This window comes from Mesocricetus auratus, unplaced genomic scaffold, assembly GCF_017639785.1.
Source record: "Mesocricetus auratus isolate SY011 unplaced genomic scaffold, BCM_Maur_2.0 contig_2228_pilon_obj, whole genome shotgun sequence".
NCBI lineage: Eukaryota > Metazoa > Chordata > Mammalia > Rodentia > Cricetidae > Mesocricetus > Mesocricetus auratus.
The window spans coordinates 24,391-42,167 of record NW_024430085.1 but is presented as its reverse complement, the minus strand read 5'-3'; the positions used below and the strand labels follow the sequence as shown (position 1 = coordinate 42,167).

Below are 17,777 nucleotides of genomic sequence, written 5' to 3'. Positions count from 1 at the left end.
TGATACTATGGATTAAGTACAGTGATTCATATATACAATTGTTGGTACATCCTCTTGATTTAGAAATATCTTTATTATGGATAATTTATACATGTATAAAATTGAGATGGAGCAGCAACTCCAAGTTTATCATCATACAACTTTAATAATTATCAGTTTAAGGTCAGTCATTTCACTGGTCATTTTGTTGTGTCTATCTATCTATCTATTTACCTATCTATCATCTATCTAATCTTTTTCTCTTTGCAGCCTTTGCTGTCCTTGTACTCTGTAGCCTGGTCTGAAATTCTCCCGGATCTGCCTCTTCCTCCAAGTGCTGCGATCCAAGGTGTGTACCACACTGCTTGGATTTTTCGCTTTCTATATTTTAGTATAAATTCTGAATCATAAAAATTTTGTTTTGCTCCTTTGCCTTGTTGGGGAAAATGGGGCTATAGGAAAAATATCCAAAATAAATTCATAATAGCTAAAGATACTGGTTGTTCTTCCTAATGTAGAAAAATATAGTCATGTTGTTCAGTTAATATTTAAGTACTTGTTTAGGGTTCTTTATTGTTAGATTTTAAATGTTTATTTCATTCAGGATCTGTATGAGCTTTCTATATCCTCATTTGCTCTTAGTTAAATAAAGTACTTAATTTCAATTTTTCTCCTTTCTTCTTGTTTTGTGTTTACATAACATGCATGCACGCGTGCACACACACACACACACACAGAGTCAGTTTACAGATGTTAAATGTGAAATGGTTATTAGAGGGCTAATGAGCAGGGGTGGAGTGATGACATCAGTATCATCATAAGTAAAGTCCTTAGTCATTTTACATTGCTGTATAAATTACTTTTTATAACTTAATATTCATCACAATTTTTTATTGCTAGCTTTTGGATTTTGTGAGTATAAAGAGCCTGAATCTGCCATCCGTGCTCTCAGATTATTTCATGACTTTCAGATTGGAGAGAAGAAGGTAATTGCCAAAGTTGATGCAAAGACAAAAGCACAATTGGATGAGTGGAAAGCAAAGAAGAAGGCTTCTAATGGGGTATGCAATATCTTTTCTAGTCTGGGTGTGCTTGTTCAGTGTGAATAATTCATATTGCAATAAGTCTAACATGGGAACTCGCAAGATCATTATTGTAATATGTGCTTATGGATTATGGAGGAGTGTATTTTTGTAGTTTGTATATAAGTGTTTTATCTACACACAGAGGGTGGATGACTGTTGGTTTGCTTGATCCAGGTTGGGATTAAGGTAGTAATGGAGGCTGGACAAGGTTAACTAGCCAGAGAAAACACTTGCACAGACTATTCCAAGCAGAGCTAATTCATTAAGGCAGCTTGGTAAGTAAGTATAAAATATATTTCAACCTACCCAATGTTTATTAGTTACCCTCTCTTATAGACGCACACAGATTGGGTTTTAAAGTGATTAAAAATAATTTGTACTATTTAATGTATTGGGGTGATTTTTTTGTTTTTCTTTCTTTTTTTAATTTTATTTATTTATTTATTTAAATTAGAAACAAGCTTGTTTGTTTTTTTTTAATTTAGATAAGAAACAAGGTTGCTTCACAAGTCAGTTCCAGGTCCCTCTCCCTTTCCCTCCCTTCCTCCCGTGCCCTCCCCCATCCCCCCCTGTTATCCCCTCGTTCCCCCAGGGAGGGTGAGGCCCTCCATGGGGGTGTCCATAGTCTGTCATTTCATATAGGGCAGGGCCTAGACCCTTCCCCAAGAGTTCAGGGTGAGACTGCACCTCACATTGTTCTGTGGGAGTCCAAAGTCCGTGTGTATACTTGGTATGGGTACTGATCTGCTGCCCAAGGCTCAATAGATTACCTAGGCCTCCTCACTGACACCCAGATTCAGGGGGTCTTGATCAGTCCCATGCTGGATTCCCAGGCTGATGCCTGGGATTCAAGAGTTAACCTTTGTCTGGTCAGCTGTTTCTGGGGGTTAAACCAGCCCAGTCTTAATCCCTTTGATCATCAGTCCTCCCTCTCTGATACTGGCTTTCTTGAGTTCAGCTCAGTACTTAACCAGCCATTAAGTGTAGTTTCTGTTTCCCAGACTGTCTGGCCATAGGATTGTAGGCTGGCACTCCCCAGATCTATGTCTAAAATCCATATATGAGAGAGTACATGCCATGTTTCTCTTTTTGTGACTGGGTTACCTCACTCAGGATGGTTTCTTCTAGTGTCATCCATTTGCCTGCGAATCTCATGATTCCATTATTTTTTTCTGCTGAATAGTACTCCATTGTGTAGATGTACCACATTTTCTCTATCCACTCTTCGGGTGAGGGACATCTAGGTTGCTTCCAAGTTCTGGCTATTACAAATAAAGCTGCTATGAACATATTGGAACAGACATCTTTGTTGTATGAATGGGCATCTTTTGGGTATATGCCTAAGAGTGGAGTTGCTGGGTCTTGTGGTAGGTTTATTCCCATTTTTCTGAGGAATCTCCATACTGCTTTCCAAAGTGGCTGGACCAGTTGGCACTCCCAAGATGCAATGGAGGAGTGTCCCCGTTTCACCACATCCTCTCCAGCATAAATTGTCATTGGTGTTTTTGATTTTAGCCATTCTGACAGGAGTGAGATGGTATCTCAGAGTTGTTTTGATTTGCATTTCCCGGATGGCTAAGGATGTTGAGCACTTTCTCAAGTGCCTCTCAGCCATTTTAGACTCCTTTATTGAAAACTCTCTATTTAGTTCTGCAGCCCACTTTTTAATTGGGTCCTTTGCTGTTTTGGAGACTTGCTTCTTGAGTTCTTTGTAAATTTTGGAGATCAACCCTCTGTCAGATGTGGGATTAGTGAATATTTTTTCCCATTCTGTGGGCTGCATTTTTGTCTTTCTGACTGTGTCCTTTGCCTTACAGAAGCTTCTCAGTTTCAGGAGGTCCCATTTATTAATTGTTGATCTCACTGTCTGTGCTACTGGTGTTATGTTCAGGAAGCTGTCTCCTGTACCAATTCGTTCAAGGGTACCACCCACTTTCTCTTCTATGAGGTTCAGTGTGGCTGGATTTATGTTGAGGTCTTTGATCCATTTGGACTTAAGTTATGTGCATGGCGATAAACATGGATCGATCCGCATCATTCTACATGCCAGTCTCCAATTATGCCAGCACCATTTGTTGAAGATGCTTTCTTTATTCCATTGTATATTTTTAGCTTCTTGTCAAAGATCAGATGTTCGTACGTGTGTGGGTTAATACCTGGATTTTCAATTCGATTCCATTGGTCTACCTGTCTATTTTTGTGCCAATACCAAGCTGTTTTCAGGACTATAGCTCTATAATAGATGGATTTTCGTATGTTGAACAATACCTGCTTCCCTGGGATGAAACCTACTTGATCTTGGTGAATGATTGTTTTGATGTGTTCGTGGAACCGATTTGCCAGTATTTTATTGAGTATTTTTGCATCAATGTTCATGAGGGATATTGGTCTGAAGTTCTCTTTCTTGGTTGTATCTTTGTGTGGCTTGGGGATCAAGGTTATTGAAGCCTCATAGAAAGAGTTTGGCAAAGACCCTTCTGCTTCTATTGTGTGGAACACTTTGAGAAGAATTGGTATAAGCTGTTCTTTGAATTTATGGTAGAATTCTGCACTGAGGCCATCTGGACCTGGACTTTTTTTGGTTGGGAGACTTTTGATGACAGCTTCTATTTCCATAGGGGTTATAGGTCTATTTAAATTGCTTATCTGTTCTTGATTTAGTTTTGGCAAATGATAGCTGTCCAGGAAGTCATCTATTTCCTTTAAATTTTCGAATTTTGTGGAGTACAGGTTTTCAAAGTATGACCTAATGATTCTCTGGATTTCCTCAGAGTCTGTTGTTATGTCCCCCTTTTCATTTCTGATTTTGTTAATTTGCGTGTTCACTCTCTGCTGTTTGGTAAGTTTGGACAAAGGTTTGCCTATCTTGTTGATTTTCTCAAAGAACCAACTCTTCGTTGCATTGATTCTTTGTATTGTTTTCCTGGTTTCTACTTTGTTGATTTCAGCCCTCAATTTGATTATTTCCTGGCGTCTACTCCTCCTGGGGAGTTTGCTTCTTTGTGTTCTAGAGCTTTTAGCTGTGATGTTAATTCTCTGGTATAACTGTTTTCCTGTTTCTTCATGTGAGCACTTAGTGCTATGAACTTCCCCGTAGCACTGCTTTCAAAGTGTCCCATAGGTTTGGGTATGTTGTGTCTCATTGAATTCGAGGAAGTCTTTAATTTCTATTTTTATTTCCTCTTTGACCCAGGGATGGTGCAGTTGAGCATTATTCAATTTCCATGAGTTTGTAGGTTTTCTGCAGTTTGTGTTGTTGTTGAATTCAAATTTTAAGGCATGGTGGTCTGATAAGATGCATGGAGTTATTCCAATTTTTTTGTAGCTGCTGAGGTTTGATATGTTGCCAAGTATGTGGTCGATTTTTGAGAAGGTTCCATGTGGTGGTGAGAAGAAGGTATATTCTTTTTTATGTGGATGAAATGTTCTATAGATATCTGTTAATCCCAGTTGGGTCATTACTTCTATTAGACCCTTTGCTTCTTTGTTGAGTTTCTGTCTTGTATTCTTGTCTAGTGGTGAGAGTGGTGTGTTGAAATCTCCCACTATAACTGTGTGGGGCTTTAGATGAGATTTAATTTCTAATAATGTTTCTTTAATGAATGTGGATGCCTTTGTATTGGGGGCATAGATGTTCAGGATAGACACTTCATCTTGGTGGGTTTCACCTGTGATGAGTATGTAATGACCTTCTTTATCTCTTTTGATTGATTTTATTTTAAAGTCTAGTTTGTTAGATATTAGGATTGCTACCCCTGCTTGTTTCTTGGGTCCATTTGATTGAAAAATTTTTTCCCAACCGTTAACTCTCAGGTAATGTCTGTCTTTGAGGGTGAGGTGTGTTTCTTGTATGCAGCAGAAGGAAGGGTTCTGTCTTCGAATCCATTCTGCTAGTCTGTGTCTTTTTATGGGTGAGTTAAGGCCGTTAATATTGAGGGATATTAATGACCATTGATTGCTCATCCTTCTTCGATTTGCGATGGTTGTTGTTGGTGGAATTATGGGTGGAATTTCACCCCTTTGTTCTTTTGGCTGTTGGTAGAGAGGGATTCTCTAATGCTTATGTTTTTCTGGTTGTAGTTAGCTTCCTTGGGTTGGAGTTTTCCTTCCAAATTTTCTGTAGGGCTGGGTAGGTGGACACATATTTCTTGAATCTAGTTTTGTCATGGTATATCTTGTTTTCTCCGTCTATAGTGATTGAGAGCTTTGCCGGGTATAGTAGTCTGGGTTGGCACCCATGGTCTCTTAGTGTAGGTAGAATATCTATCCAGGACCTTCTGGCTTTCAGAGTTTCCATGGAGAAATCAGGTGTAATTCTGATAGGTCTGCCTTTATATGTTACTTGACCTTTTTCCTTAATTGCTCTTAATATTCTTTCTTTATTCTGTATGTTTGGGGTCTTGATTATTATGTGGCGAGGGGATTTTTTTGTGGTCCACTCTATTTGGTGTTCTGTAGGCTTCTTGTACCTTCATTGGCATGTCTTTCTTAAGGTTGGGAAAGTTTTCTTCTATGATTTTGTTGAATATGCCTTCTGCCCCTTTGAGGTGGATTTCTTCTCCTTCTTCTATACCTATTATTCTTAGGTTTGGTCCTTTCATGGTGTCCCATAATTCCTGGATGTTTTGTGTTAAGGATTTGTTGGATTTAAGGTTTTCTTTGGTTGATAAATCCATTTCTCCTAGTGTATCTTCAACACTTGAGATTCTCTCTTCCATCTCTTCTATTCTGTTGGTAATGCTTGTATTGGTAGTGCCTGACTGTTTGTCCAGCTTTTCTATTTTCTGCCTTTCTTCAGATTGTGTTTTTTAATGTCTCTATTTCAGTTTTCAACCCTTGCAGCGTTTGCATTGCTTCTTGCAATTTTCTGTTTATCTGTTCGTCTGTTTATGAAGCCATTTATGAACTTTTTGGTTTGTTCTTTCTTCCATTTCTTGCATTTTTTGGTTTGCTTTATGTTCCATTTCTTGGATTTTGTGCTTTGTTTCTTCTTCCATTTCCTGCCCTTTTTGGTTTGTTTCTTCTTTCATTTTTTTCATTTTTTGCTTTGTTTTTTCTACCATTTCTTGCATTTTTTGTTTTGTTTCTTCTTCCATTTCCTGCCTTTTTTGGTATGTTTCTTCTTCCAATTCTTGCATTTTTTGCTTTGTTTTTTCTTCCATTTCTTGCATTTTTGCTTCATTTCTTCTTCCATTTCGTGCCTTTTTTGGTTTGTTTTTTCTTCCAATTCTTGCATTTTTTGGTTTGTTTTTCTTCCATTTCTTGCATTTTTTGGTTTGTTTTTTCTTCCATTTCTTTGAGGGATTTTCCAATATCCTCTTTTAGGGCCTCTATCATTTTCATGAAAGTGCTTTTAAGGTCGTTCTCTTCTGCTTCCTTCCCATTGGAATGTTGGGGTCTTGCTGGTGTGGAGTCTCTAGAATCTGGCGGTGTCATATTTGTTTTTCTGTTGCTGACTGTGTTTTTGTATTGTCTCTTTCCCATCTCTTCTTCTAGTGGGTGCAGAAAGAGCCCCTTACTGGTCTGGGGACCAGAGTTCCCTTTCGGTGGGTGCTAGCAAGTCCAATAATCTGTTGGTTCTTCTATACCTTGTCCAAATGGTGGTCCGTGGGTGGAGAAGAAGAACAGGAATCTGGGGCGCTTAGCCTCCTACCTGGTCCCCTGGACCCTATGCTGGGTCCTGTTGTACCTGATCCGGAACAGCTACTCCCCTGGTCTCCCTGGCTCCTCTAGTTTCCTGGTCTCGTTGGTGGGAGAGAAGATCTGGAGTCTGGGTTGCTTGGCTCCTGCCGGGATTGGGAGCTCTGTGCAGTTCCCAGGCGATCTGCAGGCTCTGGAACACAGGCCGGGAAGCCGGCCTGTTTACCTGATGCTGCCAGAGGGACAGCTACTTCCCTGTACTCCCAGCCTCCTCTCGTTTCCTGGTCTCGTTGGTGGAAGAGAAGATCTGGAGTCTGGGGTGCTTGGCTCCCGCCGGGATTGGGAGCTCTGTGCAGTTCCCAGGCGATCTGCAGGCTCTGGAACACAGGCCGGGAAGCCGGCCTGTTTACCTGATGCTGCCGGAGGGACAGCTACTTCCCTGTACTCCCAGCCTCCTCTCGTTTCCTGGACTCGTTGGTTGGAGAGAAGATCTGGAGTCTGGGGTGCTTGGCTCCCACCGGGATTGGGAGCTCTGTGCAGTTCCCAGGCGATCTGCAGGCTCTGGAACACAGGCCGGGAAGCCGGCCTGTTTACCTGATGCTGCTGGAGGGACAGCTACTTCGCTGTACTCCCAGCCTCCTCTTGTTTCCTGGACTCGTTGGTTGGAGAGAAGAGCTGGAGTCTGGGGTTCTTGGCTCCCGCCGGGATTGGGAGCTCTGTGCAGTTCCCAGGCGATCTGCATGCTCTGGAACACAGGCCAGGAAGCCGGCCTGTTTACCTGATGCTGCCAGAGGGACAGCTACTTCCCTGTAGGCCATGGCCTGTTTACCTGATGCTCCCGCCGGAGATTGGGGCTCGTGCAGTTCCAGGCGACTGCAGGCTCTGGAACACAGGCCGGGAAGCTGGCCTGTTTACCTGATGATGCCAGAGGGACAGCTACTTCCTGTGCTGCCAGCCTTCTCCTAGTTTCTGGACCTCGTTGGTGGGAGAGAAGATCTGGAGTCTCAGGTGCTTGGCTCCTGCCGGATTGGGAGCTCTGTGCAGTTCCCAGGCGATCTGCAGGCTCTGGAACACAGGCCGGGAAGCTGGCCTGTTTACCTGATGATGCCAGAGGACAGCTACTTCCTGTACTCCCAGCCTCTCTAGTTTCCTGGACTCGCTGGTGGGAGAGAAGATCTGGAGTCTGGGGTGCTTGGCTCCCGCCGGATTGGTGAGAATACATTCTGATATTGCAATAAGTCTAACATAGGGACTCACAAGATCATTATTGTAATATGTGCTTATGGAGCTATGCTGAGAGAGATATGTGCCTTTAAACTTTAATTTCCAGTCTAAATTTAGATAAGAAACAAGGTTGCTTCACAAGTCAGTTCCAGGTCCCTCTCCCATTCCCTCCCTTCCTCCCGTGCCCTCCCCCATCCCCCCCGTTATCCCCTCATTTCTCCAGGGAGGGTGAGGCCCTCCATGGGGGTGTCCATAGTCTGTCATTTCATATAGGGCAGGGCCTAGACCCTTCCCCAAGAGTTCAGGGTGAGAGTGCACCTCACATTGTTCTATGGGAGTCCAAAGTCCGTGTGTATACTTGGGATGGGTACTGATCTGCTGCCCAAGGCTCAATAGATTCCCTAGGCCTCCTCACTGACACCCAGATTCAGGGGGTCTTGATCAGTCCCATGCTGGATTCCCAGGCTGATGCCTGGGATTCAAGAGTTAACCTTTGTCTGGTCAGCTGTTTCTGGGGGTTAAACCAGCCCAGTCTTAATCCCTTTGATCATCAGTCCTCCCTCTCTGTTACTGGCTTTCTTGAGTTCAGCTCAGTACTTAACCAAGGAGTCTGCCTCTTCTTCGATCAGCCACTAAATGAAGTTTCTGTTTCCCAGACTCTCTGGCCATAGGATTGTAGGCTGGCACTCCCCAGATCTATGTCTAAAATCCATATATGAGAGAGTACATGCCATGTTTCTCTTTTGTGACTGGGTTACCTCACTCAGGATGGTTTCTTCTAGTGTCATCCATTTGCCTGCGAATCTCATGATTCCATTATTTTTTTCTGCTGAATAGTACTCCATTGTGTAGATGTACCACATTTTCTCTATCCACTCTTCGGGTGAGGGACATCTAGGTTGCTTCCAAGTTCTGGCTATTACAAATAAAGCTGCTATGAACATAGTGGAACAGACATCTTTGTTGTATGAATGGGCATCTTTTGGATATATGCCTAAGAGTGGAGTTGCTGGGTCTTGTGGTAGGTTTATTCCCATTTTTCTGAGGAATCTCCATACTGATTTCCAAAGTGGCTGAACCAGTTGGCACTCCCACCAGCAATGGAGGAGTGTCCCCTTTCACCACATCCTCTCCAGCATAAATTGTCATTGGTGTTTTTGATTTTAGCCATTCTGACAGGAGTGAGATGGTATCTCAGAGTTGTTTTGATTTGCATTTCCCGGATGGCTAAGGATGTTGAGCACTTTCAAGTGCCTCTCAGCCATTTTAGACTCCTCTATTGAAAACTCTCTATTTAGTTCTGCAGCCCACTTTTTAATTGGGTCCTTTGGTGTTTTGGAGACTTGCTTCTTGAGTTCTTTGTAAATTTTGGAGATCAACCCTCTGTCAGGTTTACAGATGTTAAATGTGAAATGGTTATTAGAGGGCTAAAGAACAGGATTGGAGTAATGACATCAGTAACCTCATGAGTAATGTATTTAGTCATTTTACTTTTCTGTATTTTTTACTTTTTATAACTAAATATTTATCACAATTTTTTATTGCTACCTTTGGATTTTGTGAGTATAAAGAGCCTGAATCTAACCTCCGTGCTCTCAGATAATTGCCTGATTTTCAGTTTGGAGAGAAGAAACTACTTGTCAAACTTGATGCAAAGACAAAGGCAAAATTGGATGAGTGGAAAACAAAGAAGAAGGCTTCTAATGGGATATGTAATATCTTTTATAGTCTGGGTGTGCTTGTTCAGTGAGAATATTTCATATTGTAATAAGTCTAACATGGGGACACACAAGATCATTATTGTAACATGTGCTTATGGCTTATGCAGGCGTGTATTTTTATAGTTTGTAGATAAGTGTTTTGTCTACTCACAGAGGGTGGATGACTGTTGTTTTGCTTGTACCAGGTGGTGATAAGGTAGTAAGGGAGGCTGGACAAGGTTAACTTGCCAGAGAAAACACTTGTACAGACTATTCCAATCAGAGCTAATTCATTAAGTCAGCTCTGTAAGTAAGTATAAAATATATTTCAATCTACCCAAGGTTTATTAGTTACGCTCTCTTATGGAGGCACACAGATTGGGTTTTAAAGTGACTAAAAATAAGTTGTACTATTTATTGTATTGGGGTGACTTTATTTATACCATTTTTTGTTTTTCATTCTAATTGTTATTTTAAATGAACACAAAGGAGGATTTTGTGTCTTGTGTGGTAATGTATCTATTGTCTCCTTCAAAAAACATATCTTAAACCTGAGTATATATTTTGTTCATTTTTTCTTTTGTCTTCCTTTCTGCCTTCCATCAATAAAAACAGTCTTTGCTCTTATCAAACTTTCATTATTTTTCAAGATATATTTATCTTCCTTAACACCCTTTATAAAAGCATTTTATATTACATTTTTGTTTAAATTTTTTTCTTAAAAACTCAAATTTAAGGAAATTAATTTTACCATCTCTCAAGTACTTTACTGTAGATGATTCTGCCTCATCTTCCTGAAGATATTTTCTTCTGTGTGCATGAATTCGGTTTTCTGTTCACTCCTTGTTTTTTCTGTCAGTGCTGAGGGTAGCGGCCAGGACCCCTGTATGACAGGCAATCACTATACCACCTCATGAGTATACCTTTAATGAGAATATTTTCATTTCATAAAAGCAGGATTAATCCAGCTATGAGGGTACAACTCCAGCACTTGGGAAGTAAGTCAGATCGAGCAGGAGTTCAAGCTCATTTATACAGGGAATTTGAGTCCAGTCTGGGTGACATGAGACTCTCAAATAAAAAGAAATTTGTAATAAACAGCTTTCCCCTCTGCTTAATTCTGTTTTCTTTGAACTCTTAGTACTTAAATAATTTCACTGATACATTCTGCATATATCATAAGGAAAGATACCCGTTGCTTGTCTGTCAGATCCAATCTTAGTGATTTGGATTTACTTACTAAATACTATTTTGCATAATATTCAGGTTTTGTTGTATTGCACAGCTCTTGGGGTTTTGCTTTGTGTTTAGAAATTTATTTTTTTGGGTGACTGAGTGTGTGTGTATATGTGTACCATTTGTATAATTGTGATGTCACAGTGCACGCTAGTGATGTCACAAGGTATACTGCACTATGACATCACAATTATGCACTGTGACATCACTAGAGTGTACTGTGATATGACAATTATCCATTGTGACATCACTATAGTGCAATATGACATCACAATTATATATCATGACATCACTATATTGCACTATAACAATTATACACTGTGACATCACTATAGGGCACTATGACATCACAATTATAGACTGTAACATCACTTTACTGCAATAAGATACACAATTATCCATTGTGACATCACAATATTGCACTTGCGACATCAAAAATTTACATTGAGACATCACTATAGTGTATTATGACATCACATATCCATTATGACATCACTATAGTGCACTGTGATATCACAATTATACACTGTGTCATCACTATGCTGCACTATGACGTCACAATTATAACTTGTGAACTCATTATAATGCAATATGACATCACAATTATACACTGTGACATCTCTATAACGCACTATGACATCACAATTATACAATATAGTGCACTATGACATCACAACTGTACATTGTGACATCAATATTCTGCACTATGAAATACGATTATACACGGTGATGTCATTACAGTGAACTGTGACATCAAAATTATACACTGTTACATCACAATACTGCACAATACCATCACAATTATACACTGTGACATCACTATACTGCACTATGACATCACAATTACACACTGTGACATCACTATACTGCACTAGGACTTCACAATTATACACTGTACATTCATTATAGTGCACTGTGACAACACTATAGTGCAATATGACAACATATTTATACATTGTGAAATAAATATACTGCACTATAAGATTGAAACACTGTGATATCACTTTACAGCACTATGACATCAGAGTTATTGACTGTGACATCACAATACAGCACTATAGTATCACAATTATACACCGTGACATCATTATAGTGAACTATGAACACAATTATACACTCTGACATAACTATAGTACAATATGACATCACAATTATACATCAAGACATCACTATAGAGCACTGTGACATCACAATTATACATAGTGACATCAATATACTGTATTATGACATCACAATTATACACCATGACATCACTATTGTGCACTAAGAATACAATTATACACTGTGATATCAATATGCTGCACTATGACATCACAATTATACAATGTGAAATCATTACACTGCACTGTAACTTCACAATTATACAAGGTGACATAACTAGAGTGCACTGTGAATCACAGTTATACACTGTGACATCACTACAGTGCAATATGACATCACAAATACACACTGTGACATCACAATTATACACTGTGAAACCATTACGCTGCACTATGTCATAACAATTATACCTTGTGACATCACTATAGTGCAATGTGACATCAAAATTATACATCATGACATCACTATACTGCACTATGACATCACAATTATACACCGTGACATCACTATAATGCAAAATGACATCACAATTATACACTATGATATCACTATGGTGCACTATGACAACACAATTACAAAATGTGACATCACTATAGTGCAATCATGACATCACTATACAGCACTATAACAATTACACACTGTGACATCGTAATTATACACAGTGACATCACTATGCTGCACAATGTCATCACAATTATACCTTTTGTCATCACTATAGTGCAATGTGACATCACAAATATAAGTCGTGGCATCACTATTCTGCACTATAACAATTATACACTTTGACAAGGGTATACTGCACTGTGGCATCAAAATTATCCAATTTGACATTACCATACTGCATGATAACATCACAATTATACACTGTGACATCAATATTCTGCACTATGGCATCACAATGATACACCGTGACGTCTCTACTGTGCAATATGACATCACAATTACGCAATGTGACATCACTATACTGCAATACGACATCACAATTATAAACCATGTCATCACAGCTTCAGGTAAGATTGGGTCTTTGGCGGGGACCACCCGCCCATCACCCATCCCCTTGATCTTCCGGGCCATTCCTGGCATCCAGAAGACCCGCCCACACAGGAAAGACATCAGCCCCTCCAAGACCCCAACCCCAGCAAGTCCAGCTTCAGGAAAGACATCAGCCCTTCCAAGACCCCAACCCCAGCGAGTACAGCTTCAGGAAAGACATCAGCCCTTCCAAGACCCCAACCCCAGTGAGTACAGATTCAGGAGACCTGCCCACACAGCAAAGAAGTCAACAATTCCAAGACCCCAACCCCAGCGAGCCCAGCTTCAGGAAAGACATCAGCCCTACCAGGACCCAAACTCCATGTCAGCATCCCCAGCTTCAGCTGCAGGAAGGAAGGAGACCGGTGGAGACGGAAAGACCCCACCAGCACCCACTGGAAGAAGAGATGGGAAGAAGACAGAATAAGAGATCACTCAGCAATAGAAACACCAACATGACCCCACCAGAATCCAGGGATCCAACACCAGCAAGACACGAAAAAAACTACATAGATGAAGAGGAGGAGACAGACCTTAAAAATAATTTCATGAAGATGATGGAGACCCTCAAAGAAGAAACGAGGAAATCCCTTAAAGAAATAGAAGAAAAAACAAACAAAAAATCCATGAAATGGGGGAAATTTTTCAAGAAATGAACAAATCTCTCAAAGAATCTAAAGAGCACCAAGAAAAAAAACAACCAAAAAAATTAAGGAAACGACTCAAACAGTTGAAGGATTGAAAGCTGAAATAGAAACGATAAAGAAAACATAGAATGAAGGGATGCTGGATATAGAAAAGCTGGGTAAACGATCAGGAACTACAGATGCAAGTATCACCAATAGAATACAAGAGATAGAAGAGAGAATCTCAGGTGTTGAAGACTCATTAGAGGATATAGAGTCGTCAACCAAAGAAGATCTCAAAACCAACAAATTGTTAACACAAAATATCCAGGAAATATGGGACACCGTGAAAAAGCCAAACCTGAGAATAATAGATATAGAAGAAGGTGAAGAAATTCAACTTAAAGGTACAGAAAACATATTCAACAAAATCGTAGAAGAAAACTTCCCTAACCTAAAGAAAGATATGCCTATGAAAGTACAAGAATCTTACAGAACACCAAATAGGCTCGACCAGAAAAAGAAGTCACCTCTCCATATAATAATCAAAACATCAAACCTACAGAATAAAGAGAAAATATTAAGAGCAGCTAAAGAAATAGGCCAAGTAACATACAAAGGCAGACCTATCCGAATTACACCTGACTTCTCAATGGAAACGATGAAAGCCAGAAGATCCTGGACAGATGTCCTACAAACGCTAAGGGAACAAGGATGCCAGCCCAGACTATTATATCCAACAAACCTCTCAATTACCATATATGGAGAAAACAAAATATTCCATGGCAAAGCCAGATTTAGACAATACGTATCCATGAATCCAGCCCTACAGAAAATGCTAGAAGGTAAACTTAGAGCCAAGGAAGATAACTACATTCACAAAGACACAGGCAATATATAATCCCACATTACAAAACACCAAAAGAAAAGGGAGGTGAAACTACACAAAATAACTTCACTAACAATAAATCAAGCACAAACAAGGATCACCAATCAATGGTAATTAATATCCCTCAATGTCAACGGCCTCAACTTGCCTATAAAAAGACACAGACTAGCAGAATGGATACGAAGACAGAACCCTTCCTTCTGCTGCATACAACAAACACATCTCAACATCAAGGACAGAAGTTATCTCAGAGTAAAGGGTTGGGAAAGGATCTTCCAATCAAACGGTCCCAAGAAACAAGCGGGTGTAGCAATCCTAATATCTAACAAATTAGACTTCAAATTAAAATCAATCAAAAGAGATGAAGAAGGACACTTCATATTCATCAAAGGAAAAGTACATCAAGACGAAGTCTCAATTTTAAACATCTACGCCCCAAATACAAAGGCACCTACATTCGTGAAAGAAACATTACTAAAGCTCAAAATGCACATAAAATCTCACACACTAATAGTAGGAGACTTCAACACTCCGCTCTCACCACTAGATAGGACCTCCAGACAGAAACTTAACAAAGAAACAAAAGAATTAATAGAAGTTATGACCCAACTGGGTTTAACAGATATCTATAGAACATTCCACCCAAATACAAAGGGATATACCTTCTTCTCTGCACCACATTGAACCTTCTCTAAAATTGACCACATAATAGGAAACATAGCAAATCTCCACAGATACAAAAAAATTGGAATAACCCCCTGCATCTTATCAGACCACCATGCATTAACATTAGAATTCAACAATAACACAAATCGCAGAAACCCTACAAACTCATGGAGATTGAACAATGCACAATTGCACCATCCCTGGGTAAAGGAACAAATAAAAAAAGAAATTAAAGACTTCCTCGATATCAATGAGAATGAAGACACAACATACACAAACTTATGGGACACTTTGAAAGCAGTGCTGAGAGGAAAGTTTATATCCCTAAGTGCCCATATGAAAAAACTGGAGAACAGTCATACTAGAGAATTAATAGCACAGCTGAATGTTCTAGAACAAAAGAAGCAAACTCCCCAGGAGGAGCAGACGCCAGGAAATAATCAAATTGAGGGCTGAAATCAATCAAGTAGAAACCAGGAAAACATTGAGAAGAATCAATGAAACAAAGAGTTGGTTCTTTGAGAAAATCAACAAAATAGACAAACCTCTGTCCAAACTAACCAAAAGACAGAGAGAGAACATGCTAATTAACAAAATCAGGGATGAGAAAGGGGACATAACAACGGACTCTGAGGAAATCAAGAGAATCATCAGGGCATACTTTGAAAATCTGTACTCCACAAAATTTGAAAATTTAAAGGAAATGGACAATTTCCTGGATAGATATCACTTGCCAAAACTAAATCAAGAACAGATAAATAATCTAAACAGACCTATAACCCCTAATGAAATAGAAGCAGTCATCAAAAGTCTCCCAAACAAAAAAAGCCCAGGCCCAGATGGCTTCAGTGCAGAATTCTACCAGAAATTCAAAGAAGAGCTCATTCCAATACTCGTCAAAGTATTCCACACTATAGAAGCAGGAGGCTCACTGCCAAACTCTTTCTACAAGGCTACAATTACCTTGATACCCAAGCCACACAAAGACACAACTAAGAAAGAGAACTATAGACCAATTTCCCTCATGAACATTGATGCAAAAATACTCAATAAAATACTTGCAAACCGGATTCAAGAACACATCAGAAAAATCATCCACCATGATCAAGTAGGCTTCATTCCAGGAATGCAGGGATGGTTCAACATTAGAAAATCTATCAATGTAATCCACCATATTAACAATCTGCGAAAGAAAAACCACATGATCATCTCACTAGATGCTGAAAAAGCCTTTGACAAAATCCAGCACCCCTTCATGATAAAGGTCCTAGAGAGATCAGGGATAACAGGAACGTACGAGAATATAATAAAAGCAATATACAGTAAACCAACAGCTAACATCAAACTAAATGGAGAGAAACTAAAAGCAATTCCTCTAAAATCAGGAACAAGACAAGGCTGTCCACTCTCTCCATATCTCTTCAATATTGTACTTGAAGTTCTAGCTACAGCAATAAGACAACAAAAGGAGATAAAGGGGATACAAATAGGAAAAGAAGAAGTCAAACTTTCATTATTTGCAGATGATATGATAGTTTACATAAGTGACCCAAAAAACTCCGCAAGGTTACTCCTAGAGCTGATAAACACCTTCAGCAATGTGGCAGGATACAAGGTAAACTCAAAAAAATCAGTGGCCCTATTTTATACAGATGATGAAGTGACTGAGAAAGAAATCAGAGAAACATCACCTTTTACAATAGCCAAAAACAGCATCAAATATCTGGGGATAATGTTAACCAAGGAAGTGAAAGACCTGTATATCAAGAACTTTGTGTCTTTGAAGAAAGAAATCAAAGAAGATACCAGAAAATGGAAAGATCTCCCATGCTCTTGGATTGGTAGGATCAACATAATAAAAATGGCAATCTTGCCAAAAGCAGTCTATAGATTCAATGCAATCCCTATCAAAATTCCATCACAATTCTTCAAGGACCTGGAAAGAACATTAATCAACTTTATATGGAAAAACAAAAGGCCCAGGATAGCCAAAACATCCCTATACAATAAAGGAACTTCAGGAGGCATCACCATACCTGACTTCAAGCTCTATTATAGAGCTATAGTCCTGAAAACAGCTTGGTATTGGCAAAAAAATTGGCAGGTAGACCAATGGAACCGAATCGAAAGCCCTAATTTTAACCCACACACCTATGAACACCTGATTTTTGACAAAGAAGCTAAAACTGTACAGTGGAAAAAAGAAAGCATCTTCAACAAATGGTGCTGGCATAACTGGGTAGTGGTATGCAGAAGACTGCAGATAGATCCATGTTTATCGCCTTGTACAAAACTTAAGTCCAAATGGATCAAAGATCTCAACATACATCCAGCCACACTGAAACTTTTAGAAGAGAAAGTGGGAGATACTCTTCAACGAGTTGGTACAGGAGACCACTTCCTAAACATAACACCAGTGGCACAGGCACTGAGATCAACATTTAACAAATGGGACCTTCTGAAACTAAAAAGCTTCTGTAAGGCAAAGGACACAATCAAAAAGACAAAAAGGCAGGCCACAGAATGGGAAAAGATATTCACTAACCCTACATCTGACAGAGGGCTAATCTCCAAAATTTACAAAGAACTCAAGAAACAA

At 39.7% G+C, this 17,777-nt stretch overlaps 1 long non-coding RNA gene across 1 annotated transcript; it reads left to right on the top strand.

Moving 5' to 3' along the window:
• The first annotated feature begins 286 nt into the window (after positions 1 to 286).
• LOC121138032 lies at positions 287 to 1,393 on the top strand. The gene is made up of 3 exons (XR_005875260.1): positions 287 to 328; positions 880 to 1,040; positions 1,239 to 1,393. It is a non-coding gene; the product is annotated as an uncharacterized LOC121138032 (long non-coding RNA).
• The last annotated feature ends 16,384 nt before the right edge of the window (positions 1,394 to 17,777 follow it).